Source organism: Pleurodeles waltl, chromosome 10 (genome assembly GCF_031143425.1).
Source record: "Pleurodeles waltl isolate 20211129_DDA chromosome 10, aPleWal1.hap1.20221129, whole genome shotgun sequence".
Lineage (NCBI taxonomy): Eukaryota > Metazoa > Chordata > Amphibia > Caudata > Salamandridae > Pleurodeles > Pleurodeles waltl.
The window spans coordinates 1,001,582,319-1,001,603,711 of NC_090449.1; the positions used below are offsets into that span (position 1 = coordinate 1,001,582,319).

The 21,393-nt window shown below is 47.4% G+C and overlaps 1 protein-coding gene across 1 annotated transcript in view; it reads right to left on the reverse strand.

Moving 5' to 3' along the window:
* Nucleotides 1-16,505, reverse strand: part of CITED1 (Cbp/p300 interacting transactivator with Glu/Asp rich carboxy-terminal domain 1) — a 29,190-nt gene extending 12,685 nt beyond the window's left edge. Inside the window, exon 1 of the mRNA XM_069211851.1 lies at nucleotides 16,370-16,505. The gene's annotated coding sequence lies outside the window, so the exon portion shown is untranslated. The remainder of the gene's footprint in view (nucleotides 1-16,369) is intronic.
* Nucleotides 16,506-21,393: the final 4,888 nt, after the last annotated feature.

The following is a 21,393-nucleotide window of genomic DNA, read 5'->3' on the forward strand; positions in this document are numbered from 1 at the left end:
AATTATATAGTGTCCCCTCAGAAGCCACCCAACAAACATTTCCCAAATCCAGGCCACAAATAAGAGTGCGATCTGCCTACAAAATGCGGAGAACGTTCAATTGCGTTCACCAGTTTAGGTTTTTAACAAAGTCTATTCTTTGTTTAGGGAGAGGTGGGGGTTTAAATGGAAACGCACACTTTTTCGTTCCCTGCTCTTTTCCCAATGTAATAATGTTACGTAGCGCTTCACGCCAGACTCCTGGTGTAAACAAGACGTTGTGTCACCAGTTTAAGAACTTTAGAAGTCCGAGTCTATCTTACCAGATTCATGATCCCCGACCTTCAGATCACTGCAGATGTCAGCGGCGAGAGGCAACTCAGTTACCGTGCCTTCCCACGCCCTGTCCCGCACCCTCCCCCCCCCCTGCAATCTGCAGGAAAGCTGTCAAAATTAAATGTAGCTGCCCTAAAGTTTTTTTTCTTCGCTTGCATTTTAAATCCCGTACCACCTCTCCAAGACATCTCTTTTGACATTATGAAGTAGGTAACATTTCCACTAATAAATAAAAATCAAGGCATTGACTAGGACGCCCCTGGTTCATGAAACAACACAAACACTGACAAGGCATGCTCAGTTACAATAATTGACACGATAATTGATTCGGCTACATTTTGGATGCCAAGGCCCGTCAGTCACTAGACGTGTTATACTCAAGAACACACGCTGTTCGATGCTGAATTAATAGTGACCCCCGTGGGGCGCAGAGGCTTCTGGGTCTGGATACGCATACCGAACAAGGGGCCCGCGAGTCATTTTCTGGGGTACCACGGTGTAAGTAACAATCCCATGCAGTTAGCCTTTCACATGCCTGCGGTGCTGGGCGCCCGCCCTTTGATCGTCTGGGGCGCCGGTGACCCTGAAAGTGAGAGGGGCTGGTCTGTGAGGAGGGGGCCCCGGGCCAGGAGGCCGCATTGTCCGAGGCAACAATTGAAAAGTCAGCGCGCATTCCGGACGCCCACCCTGCTGGAGGGCGCAGGGCCCCAGCCCACTTGTGGTCTGTATCAGTCAAGAGCTCCCTTAAAGAGATAGGTGTGACGTGTCTGCAGCTTTGATCTGGCAGGAGGAGGGGAGGGGGCGAGCAAACACACCCTTTGTGCCCACCGTTTACGGCTGGGAGCTGGGCAGACGAAATTAGGAGGAGGCAGGAATCTGGAAATGCGATGCACTCGTCACCTCCGACGAGCGTGTCAACACCACGAACACTGTGTCCCCAGCAGTTTCACTAGTGAGTTCACAACAGTTTAACTCACGCCCTCCAAGACTTCCTCGGAGGCAGGTTACTCCGATCTACGCCCGAGAACAAGCCCTCGTTAATTAGCACGTCTTCCTCCCTTCCCGCGGGGCCTTCCTTTATTATTTTTTAAACAACATTGCCAAAAGTACAATTGTTGACAATAGATGCTGTTACGCCTCCCATCACAACCTGCTTCAGTCCGTCTGACAACTCATGAGAAAGATGTCAATCTTCAGAACCAGCAAGCAAATTCCAGCAAACTTGTTCCGTCTGCCACTTGAGAAGACGGTGTAAAACACGTGCGGATATTCTTGAAATCCAGAGAAAAGGGAAAAGTCAAAACATTTAGTTTTTGCTCTCCGGCAATTTTTAGGTCTGGTGTTAGTCAAGGTCTTTTGATTTTAGTCGGGCAGTGGGTCAGCCCTCCCCAGCTACTGCCCAGCTTCACTTTCAGTGATGTCATTCTGACCTTGCACAATATGCACTTACATAGAAAAAAACTGTTTCCTTTAAGGCCATAGACTACGGATCCAGTGTGTGCTTTTTAATGAAACAAATGTTTTTTGTGATAGAGGTTTCTAAAAAACATATTAGAAAACACAGATACAACCTCAAGTTTGGAAAGCAACACCAGACGTCAGCCATGCTTGTTTTAAAAGAAGGCTCCAGAATAAGCCATATATTCACCATCCCAGGGAGTGGAGTAGGCAGCATATATAATGCAAGGGGTGGACACACCTGGGCAAGGGGCACCCACGCCAGAATGTGGATGGGTTGCAGAGTTAACGGGTAAGATGACCTCATGGCAGGTATTTAGACCTGTGCACATAACCCCTCTGCGCGAGTGTCCTGGTTACTTAGCAGTAATCTTCATTACTGGAATCCTATTCACCAAGTTTACATCTGGAGGCTTTCCTGGTTGAGCTGACCCCTACTAAAGCCCCACTGCAGATGGTCCCTAACCTCCACCCCACCTCGGGGACCCAGAAACAGGGATTGCCTACAAACACCCATCCTGGATGTGCCGATACCACCCAAGGCCCTGCGGCTGGTCCAAACTGGTAGAGAGGGTGGGAAGCCTGGCCTCCCTTTTTCTTTGGGGGGGGGGGTACTGGAGCGCAGAAGCAGTGGCGTAGCGTGGGTTGTCAGCACCCGGGGCAAGGCAAGTAATTTGCGCCCCCTAACCCGGGGCAAGGCAAGTAATTTGCGCCCCCTAACCCGTGGATTTAGTCTCTTCCAAGATGTTGCGCCCGGTGCGGCCGGCCCCCCCTGCACCCCCCACGCTACGCCACTGCGCAGAAGAACAAAGATGAGCTGTATGTATGGTACCCCCTCCTTACATCCAGACCACAGGGATGCTGAGAAACAAACACTGTTGGCACGCCCTCCATCACTAGACTGAAACTGAATGGATGTGAAAATGGTCCCTTTTTATGGCTTCCTGGGGGGAGGAGGGGATTGGCATAGGTTTAAGTAGCGAGTTTAACTTTTAGATAGGATCGATATAACCTGTCTGTGTTCCAAGGTATAGCCTCAGATGTAGCAACTGGGAGGATGAAGACAGACAATGAGGCAAGTCACTCACGACTAAACTCCACGGGCACCCGGCCTTCGCAGCGAACATCCGCCGATTTTCAGCGCCCAGGTGATACTTCCATCCGAAACACTGGAAATTACAAACGGTATTTGTGGATGCGATTCTTTGTTTGCATTCCGCATCCCCGAGAACGTTCAATCGTAGTTACAACCTTAACTAAGCGAGAGGGGAAAGACCGGAAGCTCGATATACATTCTAATTCAGCGCTAGTTCTACAAAGGGTTGCATAATCCCACTTTTAGGATGACTGACCTTGCTGGTGTCAGCCGACTGCTGTAGAGGTCTGAATTTAATAAACCGATCACAGCTCGCAATCCAAGTAGGTCTGACTCAGACCGCAGGGCCAGATGAAAAGAATGCCATTACGTTGGCTAGAGCCACCCAGGGTTAGGATCTGAGAAATTTCATTTTGTGGTGCTGTGCGAATGTGCTACATAACTCTAGAAAGAAGTTTGTCCAGTTTGGGAATCCTTACCGCTGATAATATATATACTGGATCAAATGCACAGTATCTTCTCACGGGGGCTGCCACGGCTTTCAATGCTGAATTCATGGCACCTCGACTATATATATAAGTGTTCTGATCAGAGATGGACAAACCAGCACATGTATAGAGCCCAACCAGAGAAGATTCAGAGTCTATCCGGACCCTAAACGCCAAAGCTCAATTCCAGCCAATCGCCAGAGTGTTTGCATGATTTACAAGCCAAGCATCATGAAAAAACATTATAAAGTGGTTAAAAAGATGTTTTTTCCAGAATATAAGTATCACTGTAATACATTAGATTCTATCACTTATTGAGTGACATTGATAGTTTATAAAACTATACTGCAACAGGGAAAGTTAGCGGCAGTGCATTTGGTGCTTGGCCTGGGCTCCGTCTGGGCATGTTACACCCCTTGCAGCAATTGCTGAGCCAGGGGCATTCTTCTTGGCCAGAGCCATGCTCATGTTTTGCTGCAGGAGCAGTGTATTATAGTTAGAAATTAATGCTTGATACAGATGTGTTTAAGTTAGCATAACTAGGCTACAGTCGAAGACAAGGACTCAGCCAGCTTAAGCTGACATCCAGGAGAAATGTCCACTGTTATTTTAAATGAGTGGCCCTCCCCCCCCCCCCCCCCACCAGGTCTCTGTGTGCTTTTCCATTTAAGAAAAAGAAGTGACATAGAAGCTCTCTCCATGGTATCTGTGTGATAATGCAAAGTATTTTAATGTGCTTTCTTCACAAAGAAGTTGTGCCTGCCATCTTGAAGGTCATTTTGCCCCTTGAGACATTTGGCACTGCCTTGAATTCCCCTGGGCTCAGAGGTGGCAACGTAAGTGCCTGTAATAAAGGGGCAGCTCGTCCTTATGGATGTAGGTTGAGGCTCCACTTTCCTGCCAGTGTTTTATTACACAAATAGTGTGCACTATTTGTGTCATAAAAATGGGTAACATTTGTTGGAATATGACAATATATGGCGGCTAAGGTGAGTGAGAACGCTTTTGAAAGTATGTTGTATGCGTGCTTGCAGGGGAGTGTGTTTTTTATGCGAGAGAGTGTGTGTGAATATGTGTAAGCATGTGTGTGTGTGTGTGTGAGTCAAAGTATAGGAAAAATTATGTGTGATGTCATTTCCGCTACCCCTGGTGTTTTGGCGAGTTGACACCTATGCCTGCCATATTCTTGTCTCTAACAATTTCAAGTTATTTTGCTCGAGGCTCTTGCATGAGCTATTCATTACTTGAACATGTCACTGTATTCCTTGGTTACCAAATGCAGTCATCTTGGCTTTTTATTCATATCTTATTTATTACTAAAAAGCATTGTTGTGGGAGCTATGCCAGACTTTTCCTGACCTTTTTAGGGAGCAGACTATGCTAGTCTGTTTGCTCACTTTATACTTGGACTTCCTCTGCCTTTTAAAATGAGTAGATTAACCTCTTTTACTGGAAATATAGGTCATTTCAAACAAAAAAAGTGTTGTTGCATGGTTTTGTAGTTTCTAGAGCATGGAGAAGGATACTACAGGCTACTAATAACCCAGGAGTGACACCCACAGTGAGAAATAGGGTTCTCTGGAAGCAGTGGCAGAACCCCGGTAAGTAGGTGTAGATGTTGAAAGCTGCTTGGGAGAACACTTGTATGGGGTGTGAATGATAAACTGCTATCAATGAGTCACTCAAGCTGGCACTGTGTATTAGCACCTGGTAGTCAGTCAGTGGTGTCAAAGGCAGGTGAGAGGTCCAGCAGGATCTGTACCAGTGGTGCCCAAGTCACCACAACTGACAGTTTCTTTCCTTATGTTTAAAACATACCACCTGTGAGGTCTGAAGTCTGTCTGAAAGAGCTTCAGAAGCACATTATATTCTAGATGTGGGAATTAAAGGGTTTGCACTGCTGCAACCCCCCCTCCCCCCAAGGACCTCTAGTCAGCTAGACTGCCTGGGCTGGTTCTAGAGTGAGTTGGAGTGCAAGGAGTTCTTGCTTTTTGAGGAAGGGGAGAGCCATGCTTGGAACTAAAGAGAAGCTATTTTAATGGTTTGCTATGATGCATGACATCAAGATAAAAAGTACCTCTAGACAACTCAATCAGCTTGTATCCTCTGGTGCACTGATTGTATGGCGAAAACATTAGCAGGTATTGTATTAAGTTGACTTTTTGGTTTTCACAATGATGTCTGTATGGACTTTGTTATTCTGATGATATACACCCCTGTCCATATAAGCCCATGGGTTTCTACTGTAGTATACACACAGATCTGGATTAAGACAATGTGCTTATCTGTTTAAGGGTAAAATCTGATTTTAAGGCAGAGCAACCCTTAGATCTTGGGCTGGAGACAGGGAAAGGTCATCTATGAGAAGGGCATGCGACTTCACCTTGCTTAGAAATCCTAAGCAGACCAAGTCCCCTCTTGCCCTCCTTCTAATAGACTTTGAAAAAGCCTTTGATACTGTGGATTGGTCATATCTAGAACAAGTTCTAAGAAAGAGCGGATTCGGACCCAAATTCAGAAGCCTGATAAAGCTGCTCTACTCCAATCCGACAGCTCGTTTTCAGGTAAATGGGGTGGCATCAGACCCATTTCCCATTCGTCGTGGGACCAGACAGGGATGCCCGCTTTCGCCGCTACTCTTTGCCCTGGCAATTGAGCCACTGGCAAAGCTGCTAAGAGAAGACCCACTAATAACAGGCTGAACCTGGCCCGCGGGACTGGAGGACCGGGTAGCACTGTACGCTGACGACCTCCTCCTTTACCTCTCCAACCCGGCAATGAGTGGCCATCGAGTTCTTGAACTCCTAGAGCTCTTTTCACAAGCCTCTGGGCTCACCCTGAACGCCAACAAATCCCTGTTGATCCCGCTACATCCCTCGAGAGACTGTGTAAGCTGGCAGACAAACATCCCAATCTGCCGCAATAGTTTTAAATACCTGGGGGTTCATATAACTCTACTCCCCGAGCTTGCGTGGGAACTAAATATTACACCGCTCCTTAAGAATTCCAAGAGAGACCTTCAACGCTGGCAGAATTTACCACTCAACACACTGGGAAGAATAGCCCTATACAAAATGATGGTGCTCCCCAGATTCCTATACCACCTGCAAAACTTCCCTCACCTCATCCCCCGGAAATGGTTTAACGAGGTCGAGACTAACACGCCAATTTCTGTGGCACGGCTCCCGCCCCAAGCTAGCCCTTGTCACATGCCAAAGAGACATTCACGAAGGGGGACTGGGAATGTCCAACATTTATTTTTACTACCTAGCCATGCGCCTACTGGTGATCAATGACTGGCTATCGGGAGGATGGACCGACCCCGCGTACAGATTGGAACTTCAGGAGATGGGCTATAACGGGGTTTTTAATGCCCTATATGGGGGCGTGATCCTGCAGTCCGTCCCGGAGGTGACCAGACTGGTATTCACAGGATAGAGAGCAGCCCAGGGGGCCACGGGGTGGTGGTCTTGTCTAACTCAACAGACACCTCTCTGGCAGGGAAAATGGCTAAAGGAAGTCTCCATGCTAAAATGCTTTCGGAAATGGGACATTATTGGGATAACTACACTTGGCGACATCTGGGACGACACACACATTCGACCCTTTGGGGAGCTTCAGAAAACATACTTCTTAAACACCCAGTTTCACAAATATCTACAGCTCAGACATGCTCTATTGGTACACGTACGGCCCGGAGACAACATCCCAGAATATAGTCCGCTAGAAGCGAAAATTATGATGGGGCATCTAAACAAAGGGGGAGTTTCCCAAATATACTGCTCCATCCTTACCAACACATCCCCTCCCCTCGAGGAACTTCGCCGGAAATGGGAGGGCTGGGTGGGCCCCATGGAGGACTTAGACTGGAGGGAGGCTCCCCGAACATTGGCCATATCCACGCGATTTCAGCTGTTACAGACCCTCTACCTACATGCAGCCTACCTTACCCCTAGGAGACTTCACCGAGCGGGTCTTCGACCCACAGATGAGTGCCCCTGGTGCTCTCAAACGGGGGCAGATTTCTTCCACATGGTCTGGGCCTGCCCGGTTATAGAGTCATATTGGTGGTCAGTTGTAGGGGAGATCTCCGAAGTACTACAATCAACAGTGGAGATATCCCCAATATCACTTTTACTGGGTCAATGGGCGAGACAGGGCTAAACAGATCGAGTCGTACATTTTTGGGAGTGGCCTGCCTAGTGGCAAAAAGAGACATTATGTCAAAATGGAAGGCCGTAAAAGCGCCATCCCTTAACAAATGGAGACGGGGAGTGGATTGGTGTGCAGGATGTGAAAAAATGGTGTACGAGGCGAGAGGTTGCTCTGAAACATATAATAAAATATGGGGGAGCTGGGTGGGTCTGCTAGCCGATTGATTAATCTGGGATAATAGATATTTTTATGCGACCCCCCCCACAACAAAAGCCTCCCAGGGAGCATGGGGCAACAACAGCAGCGACCCCCACTCTGGGTGTGAAAGGGGCCGGTCCAGGACCGCACGAGGTGGAGGGCAGGCCGATCTCCCTCAGATGTGGTACTGACAAGGGGCACCACCTTACTTGAATGCCATAATGACGAGGCTAAAACTCAAATACTCCAAAAACTAAAATTTATTCCAGTTTATATTGAGGCCACGGGGCCTATCAGGTCCCCTCGGCTCACAGGACGAGTAAGACGGAAGTGGCAGAGGTTACACCGTGAGGAGGGTGGTATGGTAGCGTTATTTGTATATTTCAACTATTGCTACAATGTATCAATGTTGCGATTTTTTTTCCTTTTTGTTTTTTCTTCAAAATAAAAAGAAATCTTTATAAATAAAAAAAAAAAGAAGTCCTAAGCAATTTTGGACAGAGATTAGACATCAGTGTGCTAGTTTCACATTTGTGTTTTGTTAAATTAGCAGACACATATAATAGAATTCATCCTTAGTGACAGCCAGGAAGCGTTAATCTATTGGTTGACTAAATTTAACAGGCCTGGATTACCAAAAACATATTAAGCATGTTGAATGCAACTGTTTAGCATCTCTAAATGTACATCACAAGGCTTATGTTTGGAGGAAAGCCTGAGAAAATGACATCGGTTACAGAGTGCTTCGATTACATCAATCACTGGATGAAATAAAGCTTCCCTTGTTTAAGTGGAACCAAAACTGAGTGTCTAATCTGAGTGAGTGACGCTGCTCTTGGCTGGCTGGCTGGCTTCCAACTGGCCTGTAAGTGTAGGTCCTGCACTCTTGCCAACACCACAAGCAAGAAACCTAGGAATCGCCTTTAACTCAAATATCTCCTTCGGCCCACAAATGAATACAGCTATAAAGGACATCACATTTAAACTATCATTCTTAAGGAAAATACGACCATTTATTCAGACTTACCCTGCAGCATAGACCCCTGGTGGTGGCACATTTGGACTACCATAATGTGCTCTGTAGTGGTCTACCTAAAAATCTCATCTCCGAGCGACAAAGCACACAGAATCAAGGTACCAGAGGAATGCGTTTGTACCTAAACAGTGGCGACTATATCACCCCAGCTCTGAAAGCTCTACCCTGGCTCCCACTGCAACACAATTAAAATCAAATTCTTTCAATCATGCATAAAGAATACTGGGAGAGTGCCAAGCTAGCTTCAAGATGCGGAACATCACTCATTTTATCCAATGATTCTTCAAAAAACCGAAATTACGATGGCAAAACTTTGTGGTCCCAGGGCACCAGATGTTGGAACATTCTTATCCTCACAGCTCGGTTCTGTACCAAACTACCTTCAGTTCAGGAAATACTTGTATGAGCTTTTCAGCACAGCCTTCGAATGAGCAGTGGTCAACTAGGGGAATGTGGAAAAAATACTGCACCCCGAATCAGTTTACACCGGCAACTGATCCTTAACACCTCCCCATGTCTTTGGTCAGGTTTTTGGCCCAGCACATCCATAAGAGGCCAAGGTGACAAGCACGGTATATAAAACTCAAACCGAATAAAACATTGCAAATTCTAACTTTAATTAAACTCTTGGTAAAATTTCACAAAAAAAAGAAAAGAAAAGAAAACACCCATACATTGTTTTACGGAAGTTGGACAAATCACCCTGGGGGGGTGGTTGAATGGGACAGAATGTGGGGCTGGCGTTATAAGTCAATAAGTGTGCACTGTCCAGATGTTTGGTGATTTGAGGGAGGGGACTGTCATGTTTGAGCCAGTTTTTTTAAACCAACCTGCATTAATCTCATTATCAGACTTGTTAAATTGAAGATCCTGCCAACAACTAAGCGCTGTCTTGCTCAAAACCTCAGTTTTCAACAAAAGAAAGAAACACTGTGAAGGTGTCTTTTTCAGGATGTACTTCCAGGGAATGGGATGATATTCCACTTTCAATTCACATTATTGAGTGGCTAGCCAACTTCAAAGGAGAATTTAACCACTTCCTTCTTAACCAATATTTCATCTCTTTCTCCATCTAATCACAAGACTCTGCCCACTCTTGTCCTCTGGTACTCGCATGGTCTTGGGGAAATTCTAAATCAGTTCTACCACTGGTTCTGTTCTTGCAGAAGTTATCTACTGTTGACATATTATCATACTATGTACACTCTTTGTATAATGATAGGATGCTCTAGGCCTTTGAGCGCCCTATACAACTTGTTTACTAATAGTCCCAGGCAAGACAGATGACTTTAAAAAAACGAAGTATATTGAATTAGGGCACAACCTGCAAACTAAGACAAGGAGCACAATGGTCTGGTCCCTGGGTATCTGATAGAAACGGGTACCAATAGAGAAGACCACTATTCCATGAGACATGGTGAAGAATGGATAATGACGTGAACTGCACTCCACTGCCATCTAAAACCACTGCTGTTGCCCCACATGACCTTGCGATTGGGCACCAAGTTCCAATCAAGCAGCTTCATTCTTCATCAGCTGCGCTTTTCACAAGGCTGTTTGTTGCAGGCAGTTTGTAGAAGACAGTGCAGAGCTCCAGCCTGGAGAGACATTTTAATGGCCAAATAGATGCCCAAGTTTGGACTTCCAAGATCTTATGGCCACCCACTAAGGGGAATGGATCTCCCCCACTTTCAAAAACTTTTAATCATTGCGCACCTCTACCTCGGTATATTACTCTGCCATGCAGAAGGCCCTTTCCTCTTCACACAGGACCACTGAATTTGCAAGGATCATTCACTGCATCCTGTGCTCAGCACCACTTCTCTGACACCATTGATGTTTTGAAGCAAACCATCCACTAAACCAAGAAGATAAAGGAGGCTGAAACTGATGGACCTTAGGGGAAGTAACTGGGGGGGTGGAATGTGGGCTGGAAATCACTGGACCACAGGAACAATCTGGAAACAGGCGGACCATCCCACCCCAATCTAGAATATTGCTGCACTACAAAAAGGTCTCTGATTCATTAGGCTTGTATATTTATCTAAGTGGACATATGAGGATGAAGAGAAATAAATGGGAGTACCGAAGGTTCATATAAAAAGATGTGAAGCAGAAATATAGCTCAAAATGAGCCAATCCAATGCAGTACATGTAGCAACGAGGGCTATGATAAGCCTTATAGATGATGAAAATCATACCGTGCCGATCGCGTCGGTGTGTTGTATAAGACTGTGTTGCTAAAGCCTTGACAAAGTCTTTAAAGACGAAAACATGTGTCGGCTGTTTTTCTGTTTTGGACTTGTATCATTTGGTCATCTAACTGGAAGCCTGACCTTTTGCTTCCACCTACAATAAATATCCTGTGTTACCTGCTTACCTGGACTACGACTCAATCTTTGAATCTCCACTTGGATATACTACATGAATACTTTACGTTGTGTGTGCCCTGGCCTTTGTGTCCTTATGGTTTAGGTCTCCACTCACTTTTCCAGTGGGTGAGCCTTGTTACACCTGAGGTGGCAGGTGTTTGGCTAGCCTGGCACCCATTACTAACATCTTCACAAGTAACAGGACTACTACTGATGGACATTTGTTAAAACATTTGTTGATGTGCAAGCACCTTTGGCATTCTCCACCTGTTTTCGCTTTCATTTCATTGTATATTTATCTCTTAATGTCACTTTTACGTAGCAAAGTTTGGCATCACCTTAACTGCAGAAGCCGCAACTCCACTTGCACACACTCCTCCCCCAAAAAATGGTATCCAAGCTCCAAAGAGTGCAGAGCCATGCTGCAGGGCTTCAACTTTGCCAGACATGACTCATCCACAACATCCCGTTTGAAGATCTGACAGATCCATTGGTAAAGCATAAACAATTAATTGTGGATGTGTCTTAATGTCTGCCACACCTGGACACCGACAGCACAGTCAGTACCTTATCCCAGACTTTACCAAACCCCTCAGAAAAGACACATTTGTTTAAACTGCCAGACATTTTGGCAAGACTTAAGATTTGTAACAGCCCACAGGACTTGGCAGGAATGGCTCAATTCTGTATCCCACAATGCACTTCTCGGGGGCTCTCATCCTCCAGATTTACTTTTAAGAGTTCTCATTTACCCTGAACACTTTACGTGGAGTGGAAATTCATAACGTAGTCCAGAGTGTGGCTTATGGAAAGAGAGGCTAGTGATTTGGCACACGGTGTCATGTTGTAACTTCGAGATGTAGGAGCCACTGGAAACTATTTCGAGTGCATCCACTGCACAGACGCTGCCATGTCAATGAAGTCTGTAATCCGAGTGAGAGCTGGGGGGCGTCCAGCGAGGTGAACCAGAAGATTCCGTGGAGGATTTGGCTGTCTGGATGGGAGATGTCAGGTGGTTCGATGGTGCACAGAAGAGAAATGTCGGGGGTTCTGAACAAGACGTAATAGCAAATGATGCTTTCCAGGTGGCGGGCCCCATTAAAGCGAATAGGGCCACTGGGACGAACCCAGGTGAGGCTGCACGTGCGCCAAGGTGCGGGATTACACCAATGGAGTGGAATGTCCGGCATTATTCTACAAAGGGGGCCAGGAGATCTGAAGGGAGTGGAGCAAGACCAAAGGGGCTAGCTGCAAAGGGTACCTGATTTCAGGGACCAATCGCTACAAAACACACTGAGAAGTCAGGGATCAAAGACGATTAGGCCAACAACAGAAGAGTGGAGGGTGGTAGGGAGAGAACCCCTGTTGATGGTGGCGGGGGAGTACATGAGTATTCCAAGGAGGGGTCCTCCGCTTGTAGAGAGACATCCACAGGGCCATATTAAGCAGATTAGGCGCCTACTAGTGAGGCGAAAGGCAGGCCCTCTCATAGTCACGGGTTATCCAGACAGGAATGTTCCCGCCTTTCATCTTTGGATAAGATGTGCGTCATCGATCTGGCCAATTAGCCTAATATTTGGGCAGAAACAGGCTGTAATTACTCAAGTGTTAACGGGGGACGGTGAATGGGCCACGGGACACGATGCAAAGGAGCAGTGGGCAAAGTCACTCTGAGCTTCCACGGAACGCAAAGGGACACTGGAAGAAGAAAATAGTTACGTAGAAGGTGAAAGGGATAAAGGTCGCTTCTCAGACCTGCTGTGTGATCCTCGACACTTAGACAGGCTTCGAGGGTAGCGGTAATATTAAGTGCTACAGAACTGCACTGGGAAGCAGCGGGGATAAAGAAAGTCGATGACAGTGCAAAAGAAACGAAACAACAACGCCAGCAGCCATGCACGTCCCCGGGAGACTGTCAAAATGATGCTGCGCCAGAACGTGCGCAAATTGCGTACCAAGTAACCACTTCCCTGGGGCCATGCTGTCCTTAGAGTATCAAGATACACGGTGTAGACGTAATTCCTAGAGCCCACTGGTACATAAAAAACCCTTTAACAGATCCTGCACACTTTGTGAACAAACCCCTCCTGATAAAGTTGTACATAAAGGATGCTGGAGGCAAGTATCTAAAACAAGTTCCCACGGAACAAAAAGCGCGAACCTTTAATTACTTGCACGAGAAATCACAGGAAATTAAATGAGAAAGTAAAAGTGGAAGCAAATGGGTAAAGCGGGCTCTGAAATTGAACAAAAACAAATGAAGGGTCAAAGGGCGGGCAATCTAAGTCTCCAAAGGCTGCCTGAAGTAATGTAGACGAGCTTCATCGAGCCAGAACGGCTTTCAGCGTGTTCACGTTGTCAGCAGGGGATCTGGTCTGACATGGGTCGATCCCTCATCGTGCACCCTGCATCCAACCACGATGAACCGAACACACCGAGGAAAACCTGCAAAAAATGCCGCCTCGCAGCGGGGGGCGGACACGTGGGGAATTTCACCTTGAACGTTGCATCTTAACATGAAGGAAAGTGCACCCACACAAAGGGGGGCGGGGTGACATAATGAATCATTTCCTCGTGGAGGTTACACCTTGCCTGCAAGAAGCCACACACAACATAGGATCGGCACTTCTGCTTGCTTTAGCATGCGATGCACGTGAACATGCGAACAAAACGCTGCACTTCAAATGAATGTTGTACGTCAGACACGGATTCATACAAACAGTGAAATGCACTTTATAACGCAGGAGACAGACACGGGCGAGTAGGACGTTGGAACATGGGGGTCACTTCGTTCAAGGGAACCACACTGCTAGGGTCTCGCCCGAAGAAGCACTTTAAAGTACAGACTACGCAGGCAAGAATACACGCTTAGCAGGAGGTCGACACATGGACGGACAGGACCACAGGCGCACACTGCAGAGCGGGTTAACAAAAGCGAAAGGAATCACTTCAACTTGGGGGCTGCACGGAAGCATGTGTGCCCCAAAAGTAGCACTTTAACACGGATACTGCAGAGCATCTGCACGGATCTGGGGGGAAACGGACAATAAGCCACGCTTAAGTGGGCGCCCAGGTCCCTGGGTCTGAACACAGCCCTCCAGGCGCTGCACAAACCCCCAGTGCAGGGAGTGCTCGGGTCTGAACACAGCCCTCCAGGCGCTGCACAAACCCCCAGTGCAGAGAGTGCTCGAGTCTGAACACAGCCCTCCAGGCGCTGCACAAACCCCCAGTGCAGGGAGTGCTCGGGTCTGAACACAGCCCTCCAGGCGCTGCACAAACCCCCAGTGCAGGGAGTGCTTGGGTCTGAACACAGCTCTCCATGCCCTCCACAAACCCCAGTGCAAGGAGTGCTTGGGTCTGAACACAGCTCTCCATGCCCTCCACAAACCCCAGTGCAAGGAGTGCTGCACAAACCCCCAGTGCAGGGAGTGCTTGGGTCTGAACACTGCCATCCATGCGCTGCACAAACCCCCAGTGCAGGGAGTGCTTGGGTCTGAACACTGCCATCCATGCGCTGCACAAACCCCCAGTGCAGGGAGTGCTTGGGTCTGAACACTGCCATCCATGCGCTGCACAAACCCCCAGTGCAGGGAGTGCTTAGGTCTGAACACTGCCCTACACACGCTGCACAAAAGGGAAGTTCCTGGGTCTGATCACTGCCCTACACGCGCTGCACAAACCCCCAGTGCAGGGAGTGCTTTGGGTCTTAACACTGACTTCTACGCGCTGCACACACCCCCCAGTGCAGGGAGTGCTTGGGTCTGAACACAGCCATCCATGCGCTGCACAAACCCCCAGTGTTTGGGTCTGAACACAGCCCTACACACGCTGCACAAAAGGGAAGTTCCTGGGTATGAACACTGCCCTACACGCGCTGCACAAAACCCCAGTGCAGGGAGTGCTTTGGGTGTGAACACTGCCCTCCACAAACCCCAGTGCAAGGAGTGCTTGGGTCTGAACACTGCCCGACACGCGCTGCACAAACCCCAGTGCAGGGAGTGCTTGGGTCTGAACACTGCCATCCATGCGCTGCACAAACCCCCAGGGCAGGGAGTGCTTGGGTCTGAACACTGCCATCCATGCGCTGCACAAACCCCCAGTGCAGGGAGTCTGAACACTGCCCTACACGCGCTGCACAAACCCCCAGTGCAGGGAGTCTGAACACTGCCCTCTACGCGCTGCACAAAACCCCAGTGCAGGGAGTGCTTGGTTCTGAACACTGCCCTACACACGCTGCACAAAAGGGAAGTTCCTGGGTCTGAACACTGCCCTTCACAGGCTGCACAAAACCCCAGTGCAGGGAAGTTTCTGGGTCTGAACACGGACCTCCGTGTACCGCACAAACCCAAATGCAGGGAAGTTCCCGAGTCTGAACACTGCCCACCACGTGCTGCTCAAATCCCCAGTGCAGCGAGTGCTTAGGTCTGAACACGGCACTCTATGCGCTGCAGAAGAAAAAAAACAACCGCAACAGCTCAGCGCGCTCCGTACCAAGCGCTGCAGTCAGTGACCCATGCCGTAAACTGAAGCAAGCATGCTTCGTAACGACACACGCAAGTCACACGTGCACTCACACAACATGCGCCCCTCATTAGTTACAATTTGTGTTTTAGAACACTATAGCTGCAAAAAAAAAAAGTTTAACTTCGGAGGTGGTAGGCTTTTCTTCATGGAGAAGGCTTTATGGGTGGGCGTGGGGTGCACAATTAAGGAATACCACACACACAACATAAATTAGCAGTTTTTCCTGTCACTCGCTCTCCTTCTGTCAAAAGTAGAATTACATTTAAAAGTCTTAATGGTGCATCTTGTTAACCATATGTTGTAACCCATCTCTCTTTCGTGCACCTTGCACTTAGAGAAACCCATGTTTAATGCCTACACTCGCAGCGTCGGTGTAAATAAGTCGCAAAGTGCCCAAGACGATTCAATTAACATCAACGAGCTACATCAACGTCCACAGATAAATTAGGACCTACAAATGTGGATGCTAGAGAAAAACGTTACGCCAGACAGTAGGAAAGTTTTTATATTATCGCCCATACACGTCCTACTGAGAAACTCCCTGCATTGTGCGGAAAATATTTTATTACTACAACCATTTTTATTTAAAGTTAACTTAGTTCCACCAAAATTTACCCAACCTTAATGCAAGTCAATGCAGAATGCAACCATTTCTGAGAGTTAGGTATCTGTGGTCGGGAGTTCACAAAACCAGCATGCATGCACTCCAGTATAACATAATTCATACCTCCAAGCGGCACCCGAGGGTGAGACGAACAGATCCGATCACTTCCGCCCTGGATCAAAAAGAGCCCCGGTTAAAAACTATGAAAACACCGGCCAGTCCTCATTCAGATGCCCACGGGGGTCCTTCCATGTGGGGAGTGTCAGACTTCCCGCCGCGCGCGGAGCTCGTGCGCCGGCACGTGAAGCCGCCCCTGCCCTCTGCAGCCCTGGGAAGGAGCTGTGCTTTCAGTTCCAAGGCAGCCTCTTCTATTTAACCAGCCTAGATCATTGCTAGCACATGTCGCGGATCGCAGGCAAACCCTGGGCTGGAACCGCCCGGCGGGAGCGGATTTGCATTACAAAAGAGCGCTTTCAGAGTGGGGGAGGAGGGGCTGCAGCGCTCAGTGCTGTTCCCCCACCCCTCGAAACAAACCATGAAGGGCATGCAAATGTTGATCACTTATTCGGAAGTAACTGGTAATTGATGAGGCCTGTAAGAAAAGAGCAACGAAAAACACAACCATCCCATTTACACATAAAGTGATAGCATGCAGCTAAAAATAGTTGCAGTTTAAATTGTGAAGACTGGGCTCTGGTAGCAAAAATAGGGATAATTAATTAATGCTATGAGCCTATGAAAAGAAGCTGCTCCCTCCCTAACAAGTGGTGTTGGCAGATAGAAGGTATATTTTAATTATGTGGCTTTAGGCAAAATGATAAATGCGGAACCTGCGGTAATAATGCTAATTTGTTTTGTGTTTAGCTTAATACACTAGTAAATTCCCTTTCCTTACCTTTATCTGCAAGAGAAAATTCAAATACAATCGACATAACCTACATTCTGCACCACCTGTTGGAAGTCTCAGCGGAGAGGCCCATTAATGAATGGGCACGAAGTCTCAATTTTCTTCTCACCTGAGAAGGTTTGCTGCACCCTGGGGGGCCAGGGGGGAGAAGACCACGTTATAGTGAGTGACTTCAGGCTTTAGTGCTTTGGTAACAGGCGCCCTTTGCGAGTGCCTAATCCAGACGCCCTATTCGTTCAGCTACGCGCGTAGAGGCCACCGAAATTGCCGTGTGCGCTATACATAAATTCCATTTACCTAAACAGCATGTCACAATTCTCAGAGAGTTATCAAATAAACAATTCTTTACCAAATGCAGCAAATTATTATGGTCTTTTTTCCTCATTATGTCAATGCTACACAAAAGCGTTTATACGCCTCGTCGGAGTTACTAAGCGCTGTATAAATGCAAACACAATACAACATTTAAAAGCAGGCTTTTCGGTGTAATAATTTGTATATCCACAGATCCTTCCTCGACTTTGGGATATACAGCCCCATGAATGGGATGGAGGAGGCTGGGTGCAGTGTAGGCTATGTTTGTGAATGCACATTTCAGCTGTTCCTTTGCCAAAAAATAGGTAATTTACACGAAGGAAATGATTTAATGCTCTTCAATAAATGCTCTAAAAGGCGCCACAAAGTTTTGATTTTCAGAATTAACTAATTTAAATGTTGTCTACGCGTAGAATCTGATTTCTCACAAAAAGGCATCGTGTTCACTTGTCCGCAGCCACAGTCAACGGACGGCCGCATTTAGGCATAAATAATGCTCTTTATCCAAGGGAAGTGAACGTGCAGGGCACTTACACGATTTCGCTGTCTGTCAATCGCTAAAACGGAACATATTGTGGGCAATTCAGAGGGACCTTGAAGAACTGGTAGGGGAGAGCACACCAGCTTTCAGACCCTGCAAGCCTGGACATGTCACCAGGCACTTCTGAGCAGAGAAGAATTAGGATCTATTCACACAGTTCTCCCAGAGAACACCTGTATTGCTATATCACAAACTTAGCCAAAAGCAGCACTAACATGGTCAAAGTCCAGCAATAAGCCAACAATAGGAGAGGAAGCTGGGTTGTCGGTGGTTAATGCCTTGTGATGTGATCTTTAACGAGGTGAGGCTTCAACTTTTTCCTAAATTGGAGCAATCCTGGTTGTCCTGGAGTGGTCCTGATGGATACGGACATGTTGTTCCAGATCCTTGGTGTATAGATGGAAAGGCCTGATGTTTTCTTTTTATCCTTCTTCTTAGCTGCCCTCTGATGGTGACCGGGCTGCAGATGTGTCAAGAACCACCAGAGATCATGGGCTTGTCTGGACAATAAGCAGGGTTACTGGTTGTGATGGCTCTGTAAATTATGCTGCTGGTTTTGACAATGGTGCTGGAAAGCATGGCCGGATTGGCCAGGCAGGCAAGCAGGCAATCCCCCGGGAGGCTGGAGCCCCAGGAGGCCGGTTTTGGCCTCCAGGAAGGTGGTGCACATCAAGCGATCCCTGCAGCAACTTCAAAGAGTTGCTCCATATCTAGCGCACATTAGCACATCTGAACAAGGGGGCTGAATTTATCATTTTTGCCAGGGATGTTTTAAGTTCCGAGTCCGGCCCTGCTGGAAAGGGGAGCCAATGGAATTCTGTCAGCATGGGGTGATGTGATCATATTTCTTCAGGCCCTAGATGATGTGCTATATCATGTAGGATCGGGGGCGTACCTTCAGGGGGATGTTTTGGTGTGCACATGCCACCTAATGTAGTATTTATTTAACAAATAGTTGGGCACAGGGACTTTCAGTCCGGTATGGGAAGGTGTCTGTTGGATTTCACCTGGGATTTTTAAATACTCACTCAGACAAAAAAGCACTTTCTTCACTGTTGTGATGGTGTTAAAACATGGTTATTTTACAAAATGCTGTGTTTTAAGTACCCCTTCACAATCCACACTCCTTTCCCTTTCCAGTGACCCTAAAGCAACCCTCATGCGCTGCTTCTCATACAATGATTAACATGATACGCCAGCGTGTTTGTGGGAAAATCTGAAGCCCCCGCCACTTAGTCTTACTGACCTGTGTAGGATGCCCTTATGGGTACCAGTGGTGAGTTTGGGGGGGGCAATGAAGCAGGACGTCACCACTATCCAGATGTGAGAGTATAAGGCTTTGCACAGCAGTTCTGTAGTCACTTTCTGGAAGAGACAGTTTAACATTTTTTAGAAGGGAAAGCTGGTACCAGCCTGTGTTTTTTTTTTTGGGGCAATATTTTCCTTGCGGGTGAGGTTGGTGTCCAGGGTGAATCCAAGTAACTTGGCATTCAGTGAAAGTTGGGGTTAAAAACTATCAAGGTTTATTCAGCCTGGTTTGTACTTTTTCTTGTTTGTTGTTCTTGGCAAATAAGGGCAATTCTGTCCTGGTCGTGTTCAGTTTCAGGTCCTGGTGATGAGTAAGCAGTATTTAACAACCTGGATATTCGAAGAAGAGAAGATGTCCAAGTACAGTTGTGATTCTTCAACATACTGGTGAATCTTGATGCTGTTATCTGTGATTAGAGCACCAAGTGGCTCCGTGGGTAGGTACCACAAGACAGGAGACAGTATGAAACCCTGGTGGACTCCACAGGGGACAGGGATCCTCTGTGACGCGTAGGGGCCCATGTTATGTTATGCGTATTTGTAACACACTGTTACCCGTGAGGGTATCCTGGCGCTGAGCAGGCGTGTGCCTAGCCTCGCTCAGGACTGGGGGAGGGTCATTCAAAGAGCCAGGTCGTGTGAATAAACTGGTTTGAGTTGGAAAGGTAGGAGGAGTATTGGGAGTGAATCTTATATGAGGCTCCAGGGTGCATATGAGGGTTGGATGGTCAAATGTGTCGAAGGCATCAGAGGGTCCCAGCAACATCAGGAGACAGGGGTCAACTTCATCTGTGGCCAAGAGGGCATCGTCTACGATGTGCAAGGAAGTGGTCTCTGTGCTGCAGCGTGATCTGAAGCCAGATCGGTAGTCATGCAAGACATGGGCTTCCATTAACATCATCATTGTTGCTCATTCACCGCCCTTTTACAATTGGTGCAGATTCAGGGCACAGTACATATTTCAAGGACAAGTGGACACACCTGCAAGGGGAATTTGTGTAAATATCCACTTCTGGTTGACAATTTTGGGGTGGTGGGTGCAGTAGGTCAGTGATGGAGACTTCCAAAAGTTCAGGGAGACTCGGTCCATCTGAACCCCAGACTGGCAGTCACAAGCCTGGCCGGATGGCTTGTCTGCGAGTGTTAGGATAACACTTGGTAGAAAAAGTAAATTTATAACAAGACACGTGCAATAACACAGAAAACACAACATGGCACTGTGGTGAGCCACAGCTAAAGGGGTGCAACCTTCCCACCATCCCACCTTTTAGTGGTGCCAGCCACTTCAAGGAGTCAAACACTCCGGCTGAGTGTTGATGTGTGTGAGTGCAAGCGGGAGGGGTTGGGCAGACAATGCTTGTTTGTACAATAATTGCTGAAATCCTCCCACCCACCACCACATCCCAGCTCATCCTTTAATGACAACACCAGCTCACTTTGCTCTGGCAGTAAGCTGCCAGGAGTGAGAACCACTTTGGAGCCGGAGAGTTTCCACTCATAGTTTCTCTGCGTTTTCATTTAAAAATGTGAAAAAATATTGCCTTTGGCTGCCTTTGAATGCTTTACAGCTGTTTTCCCGTAGAAGGGCTGGCTCTGTGAATAGCAGCTGGCCTGTCATTGACCCCGCACCCTGAGAATGTTATTAGAAGTTCTGCGCTAGTTCTACACCCTAAGAGTAAGTTATCCCAGGTTCTGCGTTAGGAATTTACACTGAGAATACATTATCTCAAGTTCTGCATCACATCTACACCCGGAGAATAAAGGATCGCAAGTTCTGCATCGCCTCTTCGCCCGGATAATTTCAGTAGAAGTTCGACATTAGCTGTACACCCTGAGAAAAAGTTATCCTAGGTTCTGCGTTACTTCTTCACCCTACACGTAGCTAAAAAGTTATCCCAAGCTCTACATTACCCCTTCACCTTGAGAATGTTGTCAGAAGTTCTGCATCACCCTCTCCACCCTGAGAATGTCAGAAGTTCTGCACCACCCTCTCCACCCTGAGAATGTTATTAGAGGATCTGCATCACTCCTTTACCCTGAGAATGTTGTCAGAAGTCCGGCATCATCCTCGCCACA